Source organism: Sapajus apella, unplaced genomic scaffold (assembly GCF_009761245.1).
Source record: "Sapajus apella isolate SASKATOON/1434 unplaced genomic scaffold, GSC_monkey_1.0 scaffold3, whole genome shotgun sequence".
In the NCBI taxonomy this organism is placed as follows: Eukaryota; Metazoa; Chordata; class Mammalia; order Primates; family Cebidae; genus Sapajus; species Sapajus apella.
In genome coordinates, this window is record NW_022436943.1 from 20,802,290 (window position 1) to 20,820,074 (window position 17,785).

Sequence of the window (17,785 nt, forward strand, 5' to 3'; positions counted from 1 at the left end):
AAGGAGATAGCAACAACAGAATGCAGAGACATAGCTGCTGCAGCTGTACTACCCATGGAAAAGTATAAATAGCAATTTAGCAGCTAGTGATTCTGAAATTGCCCTTAACTGTGTCATTATAAAAATGCTGTAACAAATATGTTTTATAGTATGGTAACTATAGCAAATAACAATATATTGTATATTTCAAGATAGCTAGAAGATTTTAAATGTTATCCCCACAAAGAAATAATAAATGCTTAAAATGATGGATATGCCAATTACTCTAATTTGATCATTATATAATGCATATATGCATTGAAACATCACACGATACCCCATATATGTACAATTACTGTATTTGTTATAAATTTGAAAAAAAGAGAAAAGTTTACAAGTAATAAAGTTAAGAAATTCATCTGATGGATTTTCTCCCCATGCCCAAATCATTGAATAGTAAATCTAATGAAGGTACTGTGCCTAAATGTAAAGGATAATATGTAAATTATTTAAAAAATCAGTCTCAGAACTAGAAAAATTGTCAGCTACATCAGCAGTCTCAGAGTCAAGCTTTTATATCATGGATATTTCTGTCATAGACCCTGGCAAATATGTGTTCTGTGTTAGTCTTATAATTGTCCTTAGAATCATGGAGGCCTATTCATTCATTCAAAAAATTTTATGGCTCATATTTCATGTATTAGTTATGGTAATCGGTTCGAAGACTACAGAAGCCAACACACAACACAATATAAGGACAAACTTTTTTCCTTCATTCATCCATTATTCAACATGTGTCTTCATTTTGAGTATTGACTAGGAATCAAGTGCTGTGCTAAATGTATATATTAATGAGTGCATATTAATATAACTGCAAATGAGAAGACTAGCCGTTTATGATGTTACTATTGTCTTTTTCTTTTCTTGCCATAAAATGGGATGTCCCTTTGCCTCAGGTTTTGCTCTCAAATTGCAAATGAAAAGAAAATTCTCAGTGGGATGCTGATGTGCATAGATAAATGAGAACAGAGCTCCTCTTTCACATGTTCCATTCACCTCCCTTCCAACTCTCTATATGCACTCACTTTGATTGTGCCAAGACCAAGACTAGAAGTGCCCCATAGGAACCAAACCAACTTCCTCACATCATTCATTAGGACAGTTCCTCTTGTAGAAGACTAAATGTCATCATGACCCATAATTTTCATGACCTTCATAGAGGGTCATGGAGACAACCTATGAAAATAATTTTTCTTAAAAGAAAATACTGAGAGAGTTAATCTGCTGCTCCACAGGCCTAACCTCCTGGGATTAAACCACAAGCATGGAGATCACTAAGTGTACTTAGTAATAACAAGCTAAAAATAGATAAAAACATGGTGCTGTTATTGTATGAGTTTCCCTCTAAGGTTTTGTCTGATAAACATCACTACCTCCAAGGGGATTGTAAACAGGCTTTTTTGTAGGGTAGGTTAGATGCCTGTTTTTTCAGACAGTCATGCCATAACCAGTTCTCAACACACTTATTTTAAGATAATTAAATGTTTAAGATTTAGTGTTCCTACCTGATTGGAAACCTTCTTGTCTTTAATTCATTGACTATACTCGATCTCTTTTTTCTTGGAGATGACCTCCAGATTTCTATCAGAAATCGCTTCTGTGGGGAAACCAGGGCTTCTCAGAAAGTCAGGAAACTGAAATGGAAACAGTAGGAGAAAGGGAAATTATCTGTACACATAAGTTTCACTTGATAAAATTGTTAAGGAAATGTTCAAGCATCTACCTTTTGAACAGTATCATAACTGCAGGAAATTTCATGATTTACAAGTATGAATTCTCAAAAGACAAATACATGATGTGAGTATAGGTTGCATTTTGGGATTTTAAGTCAAGCAGGCTTCAAAAAAGGCCTGGTTAGCCTTTGTTAAGTGTGTGTGTGTGTGTGTGTGTGTGTGTAGTTTTTTTGTGATGGGGTGGTGGGCAATCTGTTGACTACTAGTCAGTGATTGAGAGGCCAAAAAAGACAAGTTTTCTGTCTTTTTATTTAATGTTCACTTCCATTCTTCAGTCTTCATCTAGATTTCTCTTCTGTCTTCACTTAAGATCTTCAAGAAATTAATCTGACTAAACTTAATTATTAATAAAATAAACATTGGAATTTATTGGAGGATATTTTACAGAGACTTTTAATGTCTTTTCAAGCGTTGTCACACACAAAACTATTAGAGTGTGTGTGTATAGCTTTTCTTGGGATGAGATGGTGGGAGAAAATAAATCTGTTGACTAGTAGTGATTTAGAAAGATGGACAGATTTAGAAAGATGGCTATTAGAGTAAAGTGAAGCAAACTATGCAATAAAATTCCAACACTGTGATTCCGAAACAATCATAGCAGACTTCTGGGTGACTAAGGGGTAGCCTTCTCATATTATAGTCACACCTGTTATAGACCATCTGTCCACAACTTGTATACCATCATTAATCATTCATGGAAAACAAATGACCTGATCTCTCTTTCCATCCACTTCTTGACCATTCTCATATACATTTTTTTCTGTCTTTAACGTCATACCCTTTTCCATCTATTTGAAAACAGGGATATAGGAGGAGCAACACACAATAAGCCAGCCCTCTGCATCTGTACGGTGACGGCCCTGAAAGGAACACTGGCCTATTAGGAAACTAGAAGTGGTTTGGGATTGTCTTTGACTGATTTCCCTCAGAAGCAGAGCCTGAGAGAAGAATTTGAATTCGAACTGTTCCTGGACGGTGATCAAGGAAACTCAGGAGTAGAATGGGTACTGAGAATAGAGACATGGAAGAAAGCCACGAGTGGTACAGCACTGAACAGGTTACTCGAGGAAAACTGTTACAAGTCTCTCAGAGAAGTCCTGTGAAGCACTGCAGAACATTCCCTAGAGTTATCCCTATCAGTGGGCGAGGAAGCTGATGTGTTTATATTCCAAATCCCCTCTGTCATGGACTGAAAGTTTCAACCAGATACATTGTCTCCTGCACACTTCTGGCCTACCCTATGGAGATATTTGCAGATGATGGCACAATTCTATCAATATACACTGGAATGCCAAGTACTAGGGAGATGTAGGTGGGCCTCTGACCACGTCGCATACAGTGGCGGGGGGGGTATCAAAAGTTATCCTGTAAATCCGAATCAATAAGCTTTGGTTGACAGTTTTCTTTTAAGGTAGTTAAATACTAATGTACTGATAACAATTTCCTCTACGAAATCAAATCAAAGATCCTAAGTTAATCTCCTGGAAAACTGTTAGTATCTTTGATATGGTCCTAGTTAAAAAAAAAAAAAAAGAGGAAAAATTAAGATTTCAAGTTGATTATTCACTCACTCATTTAATACTCACTGAACACCTAATGTATGCTAAGGATTAAGCTAGACATCAGTGTAACCGTTATTAAAATCATTATCTTACCATCAAGAATTTACTTTTTTGGGGCATCCAGATAGTACAAATTATTACATAGTGCTATGGAAGAGAGAGAGAGTCTTAATTCATTCTGTGGACCAACAATAAGTGAGGAATATTAGCAGGTCTTCCTACAGAAGCCAGTACTGGAGATTGATATGTAATGTGAAGGAGAGGTAAATTTTTGAGTCAAAGAGAAGACAAATTCACAGGAGAGACAAAAAGAATGGTTAAGGAGCAGAAAAGAAAGAAATGCCATATACAACTGGTATAGTGTTTAGAGGGGTGTAAAAAAAGAAGACAATAGAGAGCACGGTAGCAGCCAGATAAAGAATGGTTTGTGTATGCATGATAAGAATGTGGAATTTAATTCTAAGGAAGATGGAAGATACTGAGTGATTTTAACAGCAAAGTTCAAGTTAGAAAGAGAAGAAGATAGGCCAGGCGCGGTGGCTCATGCCTATAATCCCAGCACTTTGGGAGGCCAAGACGGGTGGATCACGAGGTTAAGAGATCGAGACCATCCTGGTCAACATGGTGAAACCCCATCTCTACTAAAAATACAAAAATTAGCTGGGCATGGTGGTGCACGCCTGTGGTCCCAGCTACTCGGGAGGCTGAGGCAGAAGAATTGCTTGAACCCAGGAGACAGAGGTTGCGGTGAGCCGAGATCGCGCCATTGCACTCCAGCCTGGGTAACAAGAGCGAAACTCCGTCTCAAAAAAAAAAAAAAAAAAAAAAAGAGAAAGAGAAGAAGATAGAAAGGTTTATTTGCGTAACATGATCAGATGTTGTTTGTTTTAGAAAGGTCCCTTTGGAAATACTGGGACTTGATTGTTGGAGAAGGGTAGTTGCAATCCTAGACACAGAAAGATTAGTTAATAGTCCATTAATATAAACCAAAGAAGAAACTGGGTATGAGGTTCATGTATGGCAGTTCCTTGCTTTCAGTACTTGAGAAATGTTATGCCAATACTTCTGACATCCATAGTTTCAGATCTGAAATCTGCTGTCCTTTGAATTGGTGTTTCTCTATAAGTAATGCATTGTTTCTCTCTGTCTGTTTATCAGAATATTTTTCTTTCTTTTTCAGAAGTTCAATTATGATGTACCTTGACATGGATATCTTTGTGTTTACCCTAATTGAGGTTTTCTTACGTTATTGAACCTGTATGTTTATGTCTTTTACCAGTTTGGGGAACTGTTCTGTCATTTCTTCAACTAATGTTTTCATCTCACTGGCTCTGTTTTCATTCTGGGATTTTAATGACATGGATGTCAGCTTTTTATTTTTTGTTTCAAAGGTTTCTGAGATCCTGCCCACTTCTACACTATGCCTATTTTTCCCTCTGTTTTTCAGATTTGGTAAATTCTGTTGATCTGTTCTTCAGATCACTTAGCCTATGATTTGTCATTTCAACTCTACTATGGATCCTGCCCAACAAAGGTTTTTATTTTGGTTATTATATTTTTCAGCTCTGTCATTTTCACTTGGTTTTATTTTATAACATCTATTTTATTGCTTACACTTTCTATTTTTTCATTTATTTCGAGAAATACATAATTACTTTTTGAAACATTTATGTGATATATTTAAAATCCTTGTCAGATAATTTCAACAACTGATTTATCTCAGTGTTGGTGTGTGCTGACTGTAATTATTTTTTTTTTTCATTCATTTTGTGATTTCCTGGTTCTTGGTATGATGAGTAGTTTTCAATTGTATTGTGAATATTATGTGTTATATGACTCTGGATCTTATTTTATCTTATTATTATTTTTAGCAGGAAGTTCCCCTATGTTGGGGTGTAGCATGAGGGCTTCAAGGGTGGGAATGTAGAGGTTCCACTGGGCCTGGCTGGCACCACACTGGCAACAGAGGGATACTGACTCACACGGCCCTACTGCAGATAAATGAGGTGAAGTTTAGCTCCCTCTTTGGCCTTGCTGACACCTTCCCAAGGAAAGTAAGACCATTCATATCAGGTTGTTGCCTTCAAATGGGAATGGAGGCTCAGTACTCTAACAGGCCCCCTGAACTGGTGAGACGAAAATGAAGGGTCAACTTTTCTTCTTCGCACTACCTTATTCTATCCTATTGGTGTTAGGTGTGTGCAGGTGCCCAGTTCCTCACTGGTCTCCCTGCCCCCAGGTTTTGAAGGAAAGTGCAATGCCTCCTGCCCCCAACTTGCAATATCCTGTTGCTGATGTCAATAGAGGTGAAGGCTAAGCTCCTCACTGGACCTCATGGCTGTGTACAGGGAGTCCATTTGTAATTAGCCCTGTCTGGCATGATCTCCTTAAGTCTCCTTCCTGATGGGTGGGGTGGAGGCTCAGCTCTCCATTGAACCACACTGCAACAACTCTGGTGCAGGAACCAGAGTGCTCCCTGCTTGTGAAGGGCAGGAGTTGGGTGGATGCATGATCCACTCCTTACCTGTTCCCTCTGAAACAAAAGTCATGTGTCATCAGTGTAAACTTGATCTGTGGTTTCATTAGTGTTTGGCTGGAGAGGTGTGTATACTGCCAGAAAGGTTTTCTTTTGTTAGGAATCTCTTTTCTTATACTTTGGCTAAGAAGCATCGAGTTTTCTTGGAGCTTTTTTTGTCTGTGCTTATTGGTGGTTATGGACTGGAGGTTCCTGTAGTGCCCTGTCTGAGCTATGCGGGAGGCAAGGAGAAAACATAGGGAACTCATTGCCATGTCATTTCTTAAGTCCCAAGATAAGTCTGCCTTCCAGTTTTCACTATTCATGCTTATGTATTGTATTCAATTCAGGGTTTTAGTGGTAAGTGAAGAGACCTGGGAGAAATGCAGCTACTCCACCTTATCAGAACCAGAATTATGGAGGTCTGTTGATGTTAAAAAGTGTTGTTGGCTATAAATTGAAGTTTGACAATATACACCAGACACTTTAGGAATTATTCAGCTAGACAAATGGATTCCCAAGGGTTAGGAAAGTTATTAGAATTTGATTTTCACACTTTTAGAAGTCAAGTGTTCTACTGAAGGTGAAATCTATAGATAAGGCTAGACCATTCATGAGGTAATAGACGAGAGCTGGAGACACTAATATAAACTCATGCTTAGCTTAATGTACATATGCATAGCAACATACAGAAAAAGTTATAGATATGTGTATACACATTGCTAGTATACATACACATATCCCTTCACTCAGTCAGCTAAGACAACCTAGAAACAAAGACACCTCAGTAGCAATGAGCACACATAGCACCCAGATCTCAGTGCTAATACCACTCCCTAGTAAAGGCAACTAGAGCTTCCTGGAGAAAGAACAAATTCTAGAACCAGGGCAAGAAATATAAAAGATGGACCTAGACAATCCTGTAGTGTCAGAAAATAAGGAAGTGATTTTTAAAAACCCACATTGATTGAGTCATGTCAAAGAAGCCCGGGAACCAGAAGCCGCGGAACCACTGAAAGAGCTTGAGACATTGATCATCACCTGCGGGGATGTGTCCTGCCATAATGATTAAGATGGAAGAATTTGAGCAACAAAATAAAATGGTATATAACCCCAAGTATAAAATAAATTTCCACAGATTCTTACTGGTAAAAACAAGTGATTAAATAAATAAATGGCTGGGGGACACTTTTCATAAGATGGTGCCGAAAGCAAAGAAGGAACCTCCTGCCCCTCCTAAAGCCGAAGCCAAAGCGAAGGCTTTAAAGGCGAAGAAGGCACTGTTGAAAGGTGTCCAAAGCCACAAAAAAAAGAAGATCCGCACATCACCCACTTTCTGGCTGCCCAAGACACTGCGACTCTGGAGGCAGCCCAAATATCCTTGGAAGAGCGCCCCCAGGAGAAACAAACTTGATCACTATGCTGTCATCAAGTTTCTGCTGACCACTGAGTCTGCCATGAAGAAGACAGAAGACAACAACACACTTGTGTTCATTGTGGATGTTAAAGCCAACAAGCACCACATCAAACAGGCTGTGAAGAAGCTCTATGATATTGATGTGGCCAAGGTCAACACCCTGATTCGGCCTGATGCAGAGAAGAAGGCATATGTTCAACTGGCTCCTTATTACGATGCTTTGGATGTTGCCAACAAAATTGGGATCATCTAAACTGAGTCCAGCTGGCTAATTCTAAATATATGTATATCTTTTCACCATAAAAAATAATAAATAAATAAATGGCTGGGGGATAGACAAGTCTCCAGTGCAAAAAACTTCCAAATAGCTTATGTAGCTATTCTACCCTAAGGAGGGGGAGTGGAACTCCCTGCTTCTTATTGTTGGCTGAGCATTATGACTTCCTTCTAGAGTATGATACAGAAAGAGAAAAAAAGAGAAACATTACAGTGAAGAAACCTGACAAGCACTACGTCGGCCAGGTGATCAAGATTGACATCAGTAGTCATAAGCCCTTTGACAAAAGGGCCCTTTACCTCTGTAGTCTTCTTCCTTAAAACACACACCCCCAATCTTGAGAAAAGCATCAGGCACATTTTAGCAGTGGGGTATCGTACAAAATACCTGACCAGTATTATCCGAAATTGTCAAGTTCTTCAAAAATAAAGAAAGCATGAGAAATTGTCACAACTAAGAGGAGCCTAAGGAAACATGACAACTAAATGTAGCACAGTATCCTGATGGAATCCTGGGACACAAACATGACACAATTAGGTAAAAGTCTAGAAACCATGACAAAAGTATGAACTTCAGTTAGTGACAATATATCAATATTTGTTCATTAATTGAAACAAATATGATATAAGTTGCTAGTAATAGAGAAAAATGGGTATAGTACATAGGGGAAATCTCTATACTGTATTTTCAAATTTTCTGAATAATTAAAACTGTGTTAAAATATAAAGCCTATTTAAAAAGTCAAGTGTTTTCTTGTTTTATGATTATGTTTCTGCATTCCCCAATAAATATTTGAGTTTGATTTACCTCACTGATATTGATGTTGAAGAAAAAAACTAACTCTAAAATGGTTGGTAATTCCAATTTAATAAGTAATAATTCTTGGTAATATGTTTTTGGAAGAACTCACTGAATAAATCAAAGCAAACTGTCTTTAAATGCTAAATTTCTTTTTGGTGTTTAATTTTCTTTAAGATTAATGTTTGCCATGGGCGTTATTCCACTTCAGAGGGCAGCAATTATCATAAACATTGGTTGTAGGCAATGTCTAATGTACGGTGAAATATTAATACAAGATGCTGTAATAACTTTAGCTGAAGTATTTTGTGTTTTCAAAATGTATTGTTATTTCAGTCGATGTAGCCTTTTTAAAATACATTTTCTAACCACCCTATCCAAACCAGAAAACTCACAAGGAAATAATACTATAGGATAGCATGCTCATCAGTTTGAAATGGAGGCTCACTTTGCTGGCACGCCTAGTTGCTAATGATACTGGCATACGTATTACTTTTATAAATCCCTTCCGTGGCAAAATCTGGTCTCCACGGGGGGATACCTTTGACCCAGCAGGTACCTAAAAGCTATATAACATATGGTTTTGTAGCTATATTTATGAAACATTTTACACAGAAGTACCAATATAATGTAGAAAATTTTTCTCTTTGCCTTCTGCTACTCAGAAATCACTCACCATCTTACTTTTTATTAGCCAACTAATAGACGTTTCATAAATTAGACTATGTATTTGTAGCTCAACATTCTATCTTAATATGACTAATTCCATAGGATTTTTGTTGGTACCAAATATGTAAATCAACAGGAAATTTTGTGCTTAACTCTTAAAAATAATTAATATAACCTACTCAATACATATTTACACTTTTCCTTTGTGTTTTTCAAAACAGAGCACTTCTTCTAAGTTGGGCTTTGAGCACGTGAGTGAGTTGACCATTTTTTTTCATGGACAGTTTTCTCATCTCTTCTACCCTATCAATTTGTTCTACTTTCTCAAAAATAATTTAATAATTAACAAATTAAATCATTATTGAACTCTGATGTAAGGCAAACGCAAAAGGCAGAAAACTAATCTGGTTTTTTTTTTTTTTTTTTTTTTTTGAGTAATGAGCTCAATTAAAATCTCTGCAGTTAACAGGTGTTACTCTATGTAGTGGAAATTGTATTTCCTTATGGGAACTCACACAGTCAGGAAAATGAAGACCTAAATAATAATCAAAAATTTTTAACATCACTGACTATGTAATGAGTGCCTGCTTTGTACCTGGCTATGTAAAAGAAACCATAAACATTATACTGGCAATCCTCAAAAAAAAAAAAAAAAGAAAAACCCTAATTACTTTAGGGTTGTGTGTGTACGTATAAGAGAAAGAGGGAGAGAGAAACTTTAATAAAGGACTTCTGAGAAATAGCAAGAGCACTGCCAGGTATCCATTAATCAATAATTTAGGAACTTCTAACTATGCAAATAATTGTTCTTATATGGATGAATATTGAGGATCTTTCAGGTTTAGACTAAGGAATCAAAAGGCTTCCAGAAGTTGAGTCCAAATTTTACACTTACATAAAATCCTTATAATAGAAGACCAAATTATAATTCAATAACTGAAGAGTTCTTAAAATAGTGGATATGTTCTTATCAGCATGGCTTCATTATGTGGCTAAGAGACAGGAAATTGGCAGATGCACCTGCAGATTCATTGCAGTTGCTGTGAAGGGCAAGATAAGTAAATAAAAATGAAAATAATGACTAGAATTTTAGGCAGTTTGCTTAATCTCTATTTCAGGAAAAATACAAAAAAAAAAAAACAGAAAGAAAAAGAAAAAAATCTTGAAAAATTTTCTAAAAACTTTTTCTACCAAATAATGTGGAAGTATGAACTGTTACAGAAGTCTAATCTTCTATGATAAAATAATTATTTATTTGTAAATGTTAGATGTAATAATCAGAAAATCTTTAAAAAGGGGCCAAAAAAAACCTCCTTTAACACTCCTCTTAAAGAGCAAAATTATAAAAAGGAACCATTCTAAAAAATTTTGAAACAAAAGTAAAAAGTCCCATTACTGTTGCAGAGCTTTTCAATTTTTATTTTTGTTTAATTTTTAATAAATATTTATGTTTACATAGTTGTCACAAGGCAGATAAATTTGAAATCAGCTCTTTTCATTAAGCATTATTCTATTTTGCTGCATAGTCTCATAATTATAATTTTAATGACTGTGTAATTTTCTACTAATTGGATATAATTGGCTTTTGTAAATCATTTTGTTAGTGTTGAAATTAAAGGTGTTTCCATTTTTTTGTTACTACACATGACAGGACAACGAACACCTTTATATAATTATTTTCTAAATATAAATTATTTGAGTGAATTTCCAGAATTAAAATTGATGAATAAAAAGCTATGACCACTTTTATCTTACTAGACATTGCCAAATTACTTTTCAAGCTATGGAACCAAATTAGATGAAGAGCTTTACCAAAATAAGATACTATAATATGTGCTTCGTGATTTTGATAAATTAATAAACTGGACCCTCTTGTTCCATTTCTTCAAATGTTTTGTCAACTATTGAAGTTGAACATCACCAATATCTTTAAAATACTAATTGTATTTCCTCTTAATTATCTTCTCTCACTCTTTTCTGCCTCTTCATAACTTATTCCTAGGTAACTGGAGAAAAATCACGTCACAGGGCACAACTGTATTCCAATAAATTAATGAACATCAACCTCAAATGGGCTTCCAAGACAGGGAATATTGCTCTGACTAACCAGTAAGTTCTTTCTCATTCTATTTAAGGGCTATTCTTCTTCTTCTTCTTCTTCTTTTTTTTTTTTTAAATAGGCCTTCCCCACTCTTGTCAAATTCCCCTCTTTCTTCTTTACTTCCCACTCTCAGCTGCTGGATTGCTTTATATCTCATTAAGAAAATAGAAGCCAGTAAATGGCCCACTGTCAAATCCATTTATCCATTAGCATCTTCACTGATCTTTGTATTACTGTTTTGCAAGAGTTAATGTGAAAGGCCATTTGCACTGTATGTAGTGGTCATTCCATTTTCCCTTATCTGATCAAGAACTTCACAGCACTGTGTCATCCACAACTGACCTATTCTTTATAGATTATTCCCATAAAAATTCAAACATATTCTAGACCACTAGCTCCTATTTTAAATATTAAAAAGTATACATGCAACATGAAACCTTTCTTGGTAATCAAATATCTTCTTTTACTCATAATTGTTATCTTTACATGTTTTTCCACTCCTCATGTCCTATTTACTCAATAGTTTACTTTCATCTGGCTTTCCTCACCCCAATATCTTTGTCCACTGCTCTGAAATTTCACTTACAAAGGACATCAGTGATCTCCATGTCACCACAGCCAATGGAGTTTTTGTCTTCTTACTTCTAGATTCTTATTTCTAGGCCTGTCCTTAAAAAAGAAAGTAAAACAAAAGACAAAAATATTTTTGTACTTTTATACCCTTGTAATCTTCTAACTTGGTATATTTTACTGCCTCCCCTTAATCTGATTTCCAAATATGAGTTCCATTTATATTCAACAGAATATCAAACTGTATGAAAGATTATTCTCCATATTTAATTTTCATAATAATAATACTAGTAGTCAAAACTTCTATAATGTCTGCCATATGCAAGAAATTTAATTCTCATAGTAATAATACAGGTCAAAACTTCTATAATGTCTACTATATGCAAGAAACTATTCTAAGAGCTTTATTCATGTGATTATTCTTATAAATCTATATATCTTATATGGTTTCCACATTACAAATGAGAAAACTGAGGCATTGAGAGTTTAATTATAATTTATCCAAGGTCAGATGACCACTAATTGATGACGCCTCTGGCTGAGTTAATGCTGAAATTTTAAAATAGAGAAGTTAAATAATGTCTCACAGATTGCCCTTAAACTGAACAAAATTTAATTAATTACTTGGATAAAACCAGAAAGTAATGAAACATTTTGTATTGCATGTTAACTACTAAGTGATACGTTAGTAACTATGTAGGTTTGATTTTAATTGAATGAATATTGTTTTCCTTGTTACATTGTTCTTTCAAAAGGGGAATATTCTTGTTATAGTTTCCCTCATTTTTTCCATTCCTTCACATATTCATTCATTAATTCAACACTCATTTCCTAAGCATCTACCACATACCAGTCTCTGTTGAAAGCCTTGGAAGATTTGGTGGTGAACAAGCACAAAGTCCTTGCTCTTAAGCAAATGCCCAAGGTGTGTGTGTAGGGAGAGAGGGGCGGGGGGAAGGGGCTAGGGTACATAAGTAAACAAATTGACAAGTGAAACTGGTTAATGGAATAGACAGACACAGAGGAAGCTGGTCTCTCTGGCCAAGGTAGTAGAAGTGGCATCTGAAATGAGACTGAAATGATTGGAGAAAAACTGATCTACGCAGAAAGATCAGTAAATGCAAAGCCGTGTGATAGCTACAAGCTTCCTGCATCTGAGGGCTTGAAAAAGGCAATCATGCCTGGAACTCTAGAAGTTCTAGAAGAGATGCTGAAGGGGGACAGAGCACTTGAAGCCTATAAGTCTTATTAAGTGGCTTATGTTTTAGTCTTTTTGCACTACATGACCTTTAGAAGTTTCAAGCAGGACAATGATGTTATATGCTTTGTGCTTTTAAAGAGATTACTTTGACTGTTGAGTCTTCTGTAAAAATAAAATAGCTGTGCCTTTATGAAGTGTGGGCTTAATGATAACCAATTTTTTTAAGAGCCCAAGAAGCTCAAAAATGACTAGTTCACTAATTATCACCATTAGTCCCAACTAGATTATATTAATATAAGCTTGGTGACCCTGGGATCCTGAGACATATGTCATTAGAAAAACTCAACTATTTTCAAACTAGCATGACTTTAACAATTCCCAATCTTTCCTGGTGTTCAGAAATATTATTTTATTAACTGGAGGCTGGATGAGAGGTTTTGAGTAGAAAAGGGGTAGATAGTTGGCTTCTGTCTATTCTTCCTTTCAGTGGGAGAAGTGATGGTTGGGGGCTGGCAACTACTCTGTTGTTGGTGCATTGCCTAAGTTTTAGAACTAATTCAATCAAGGGGCCGGGCGCAGTGGCTCAAGGCTGTAATCCTAGCACTTTGGGAGGCCGAGGTGGGTGGATCACGAGGTCAAGAGATCGAGACCATCCTGGTCAACATGGTGAAACCCCGTCTCTACTAAAAATACAAAAAATTAGCTGGGCATGGTGGCGCGTGCCTGTAATCCCAGCGACTCAGGAGGCTGAGGCAGGAGAATTGCCTGAACCTAGGAGGCGGAGGTTGCGGTGAGCCGAGATAGCGCCATTGCACTCCAGCCTGGGTAACAAGAGTGAAACTCTGCCTCAAAAAAAAAAAAAAAAAAAGAAAAGAACTAATTCAATCCAGTAAATACTTGCTGAAGAACTACTGGATGCTAGAAGGGAGCTGGGAATGGGGATACAAAGAAGATAATTAATAATAGAGCAGCTATTACTGACAAGAGGCAGGTACTGTGCAATGCTTAATATGCATTATACCATGTTACATGAATTTACACATTAACCCTATGAGGTAGGTACATTTACTATTCTCTTTTCTGGAAAAAACATACTTTCCACAAGTTTAAGTGATTTATTTAGGGTGACATAATTAGCCAGAGATGGAAGCAGTATTTGGACTTGGAAAGTTTGACATCAGTGCCAACCGCTGTGCTCTACTAACTGCAATGGCCCTACTTGAGAAGTTCAAAATTTACATCCATGGGTATAGCTGACACTAAGACTGCCTGGCACAAACTTTGTGGGAAGGGCTAGATTTATGTGATATGTGCTTGAGGTGGAGAAGATTGTGACAAAGGGCCACTAAAATATGCTGCCTGTACTAGGATAAAACAAAACAAAACAAAAAAACACTTGGCCTAGCCTAGGGCAGTGGGGAAGGTTAATTACATGATGTTGAGGAGGAAGAAGCATTTTTTTTCCTCTCTTGTCCTATAATAGATTACATTATATCTACTTCACAGTATCAGAAACAAACCACAGTACAATGGACAGTTTGTGAACCCATCTTAGCTTGTATCCTATATATCTTAGCTTGTATTCTAGTAGACCAACACTGGCACCTATATGTAGTTAAATACATTTTAATTCTCTTTAGCCTGAAAGGAAAATAGTTTCTTATATGTATAATTTGGGAATGTCTTTGGAAAAAAATACTTAAAGCCCATTAACTCAGGGGAAAGTCATTTTGCAAAAGATCTATCAGCAGATGCAAGCCCAAACAAACCAATCAGTTAGTGAGATTTGTACTAATATGCCACATCTCATATTGTTTATTTATGCATTTTTTCTGGAAGAAGGCTCATAGAGCTCATCAATTCTCAAAGAGATAAAGAACCACACTGATAAGGTAGAAAGATCTTTGCTCTGGAATTAAATCAGTTTAGGTTTTGCAGCTTACTAGAATTAGGTAACATTCTTAATCTTCCTGAGCCTGTTTTCTATCTACCAATAGAGATAACACAATCACAAAGGGATATGGTTAAATTAAATGACTCAGATAAAATGCTATATATCTTTCCAGACTATTCTATTAGGACATGACTAGTACATGTTAAACCACTGGCAAATATTCTGATTTCTTGACATGAATTGAACCCATTCTCATGTTCTTCATGGTTTCTCTTGGCCACTGGTCTAAATATCAAGACCATAGTTAAAAATTATCCCTGTCCCTTCACAGTCCATCTGCTTCCCCAAAGTATTCTCCTTGGTGAATTGAGTCTCAATATTAGTAATATTCATCACATTAGTTATTAATGTTCATAGGTTTAAGATCTTTTAATGTAAGATAAATCATTACTCAAGAGAATAGCTAAGCTGGCTTTGTCAAAGATTTCAATGAGATACCAGTACATCTTAATCAGAATTAACTTTCAAAGAAGAGGAGAGTAATGATTCAAGGTGTGAATAAAAAAAATTTTTTTTTCTTTTTGTACAAAATGTTACTGTCATTTGTTCTGGTGGGGAAAAAGACAGCTTAGATTGGCCTAATTTACATTTTATGATTAAAGAAAGCGTCATATAAATTTAGAATGAAAAAAATCAGTTTTCTTTAAAGAGTAATGCAGATTTACACATCATTTTATGCAAGTTCCAGAAGGAAGCAGTATTTTGTCTGCAAATTCCCAGACTCTGCTCTAGTTTTAAAGGCTAATGACTCTGAAATGCAAATATAATCAGGGTTCCAGATGTGGCAATCAGGAAATGATTTGTGTACCAGCTATTTTTAACAAAAGGCTTGCAAACATGGTAAATGAATAGTGAAAGTCAAAATGATATCAAATATGCATGAAAGCAGCGTATATATAATTATAAATTACCTTTGGCGATTAATTATAACATTACTTCAGAGAGATCTGTATGATTTAGTCCTATGGAGAATGCAGAGTCAGGTGATCTAGGTTATCACTTTGGCACCGTGATACTACCAAAAATCTTTATATATGATAGAAATGAACACAATCTTACAGGAAGAACTAACCAGATGAATTCAGATTTCAATTATACTTTGTTATAAGTAGATCAAATTAGGTTTTCTGAACTAGATGTATAATAACTATAAATAAAAGGAACTATGCTTGTTTGCCAGAATGTACAACACTGGCCAGAGTGAGGGGGCTATGACCTCAGGAAGGCAGCTCCATAGCCTCTGTCTCCATCACACAGACATCTAGTTCAGATGTTAAAGACAACTTGAGATGAGTAATTTCAACACATGTCGAAACCAGTTATGTTCAAACATGAAAGGATGGACAGATATCAATTTATTTATTTTTTTTTCAAACTGCATAAAAGTATCTCTCTTCAGTTTCCATCAAAACCACACTTTTTAGGTGATAGGGTCCACAGTTCTCAAGCAAGAAATGCCTGCTTACACTAATGCTATCTCCCTGCTATAAATTGCTTCTTAGTCTCCCCATCAGTACCCATCACTTCTCTGCTTAATGTCTTGGTCAAATCATCCCCTAGAAGCACCTTTCCACTTAACTGCTGACACCTGATCATGTTGATGTTTTGATCACTTTAGCTACTTCTTAGAGTCAGAAGTATATGTGTGAAATAAAAACTACTCATAAAGGGCCAGGCACAGTGGCTCACGCCTGTAATCCTAGCACTTTGGAGGCTGAGGCGGGTGGATCACTTGAGGTCAGGAGTTCAAGACCACCCTGGCCAACATGGTGAAACACTGTCTCTACTAAAAATACAAAAATTAGCCAGGCATTGTGGCACATGCCTGTAATTCTAGCTACTCCAGAGGTTGAGCAGGAGAATTGCTTGAACCCAGGAGGTGGAGGTTGCAGTGAGCCGAGATGGGGCCATTGCACTCTAGCCTGGGCAACAGAATGAGACTAAAAAAAACCCATAAAGTACTTAATGCGCAGTTTCTAATATAATATGAATATCCAGTAGCTGCTGGGTAGCCTTATTATAACATTTACATTAAAACGAAGCTGCACTGTTTTAAGTATTGCTTAGTGATTGATTCTGTTTCTTTCATACACCTGTTCTTTTAACCCACCTAGGGTAAAAGAAATAAGTGAACATTTGTTGATTACTGATATGGTTTGGCTGTATCCCCACCAAATCTCAATTTAAATTGTATCTCCCAGAATTCCCACGTCATGGGAGGGACCCAGGAGAACCTAATTGAATCATGGCGGGGGGTGGGGGGGGAAATGGTCTTTCCGTGCTATTCTCGCGACAGTGAATAAGTCTTATGAGATCTGAGGGGCTTATCAGGGGTTTCTGCTTTTGCTTCTTCCTCATTTTCTCTTGCTACTGCCGCATAAGAAGTGCTTTTTGCCTCCCACCAAGATTCTGAGGCCTCCCCAGCCATGTGGAACTGTAAGTCCAATTGAACTTCTTTTTCTTCCCAGTCTTAGGTATGTCTTTATCAGCAGCATGAAAACAGACTAATATAACTATCTACAGTGAGAGAGGCAGTGAAAAGTGTGGAATTAGTGAAGTTCAAGCCTGAAACTGACCTGGGTTTGAATTCCATCCCTGCCACTTACTTGGATCTCTCTATGCCTCAGCTTCCTTGGTGTTAATTGGAGATAATAGTTATTTTAGGGACACTGAAAAGATTATAAATAATTAAACCAATGTGAGGATCCAGAAGAGGTATACATTATCTGATTTAATGCAAACTATCAGATAATTTGATTTTGTTTTGAGAATCTGACAATTCAATCCGACTGCTCTGCATCCTCTTACTAAAATAAACAACTATAAACAGCATTTTAGATGTAATTTCAGATTTTTGCTACTACAGAATCAATCAGTTGGTGGAAAAAAGGACAGCTTAGAGCTAGTCTAATTTATATTTTATAATTAGTTTGAAATAAAGTGTCATAT

General features: G+C 36.4%; 1 protein-coding gene and 1 pseudogene across 1 annotated transcript in view; one reads left to right on the forward strand and one right to left on the reverse strand.

The window, feature by feature from the left end:
* PKIA (cAMP-dependent protein kinase inhibitor alpha) overlaps positions 1-17,785 on the reverse strand; it is an 85,077-nt gene that overhangs the window by 28,018 nt on the left and 39,274 nt on the right. Inside the window, exon 2 of the mRNA XM_032250824.1 lies at positions 1,545-1,673. The gene's annotated coding sequence lies outside the window, so the exon portion shown is untranslated. The remainder of the gene's footprint in view (positions 1-1,544; positions 1,674-17,785) is intronic.
* LOC116531852 lies at positions 7,044-8,203 on the forward strand (annotated as a pseudogene).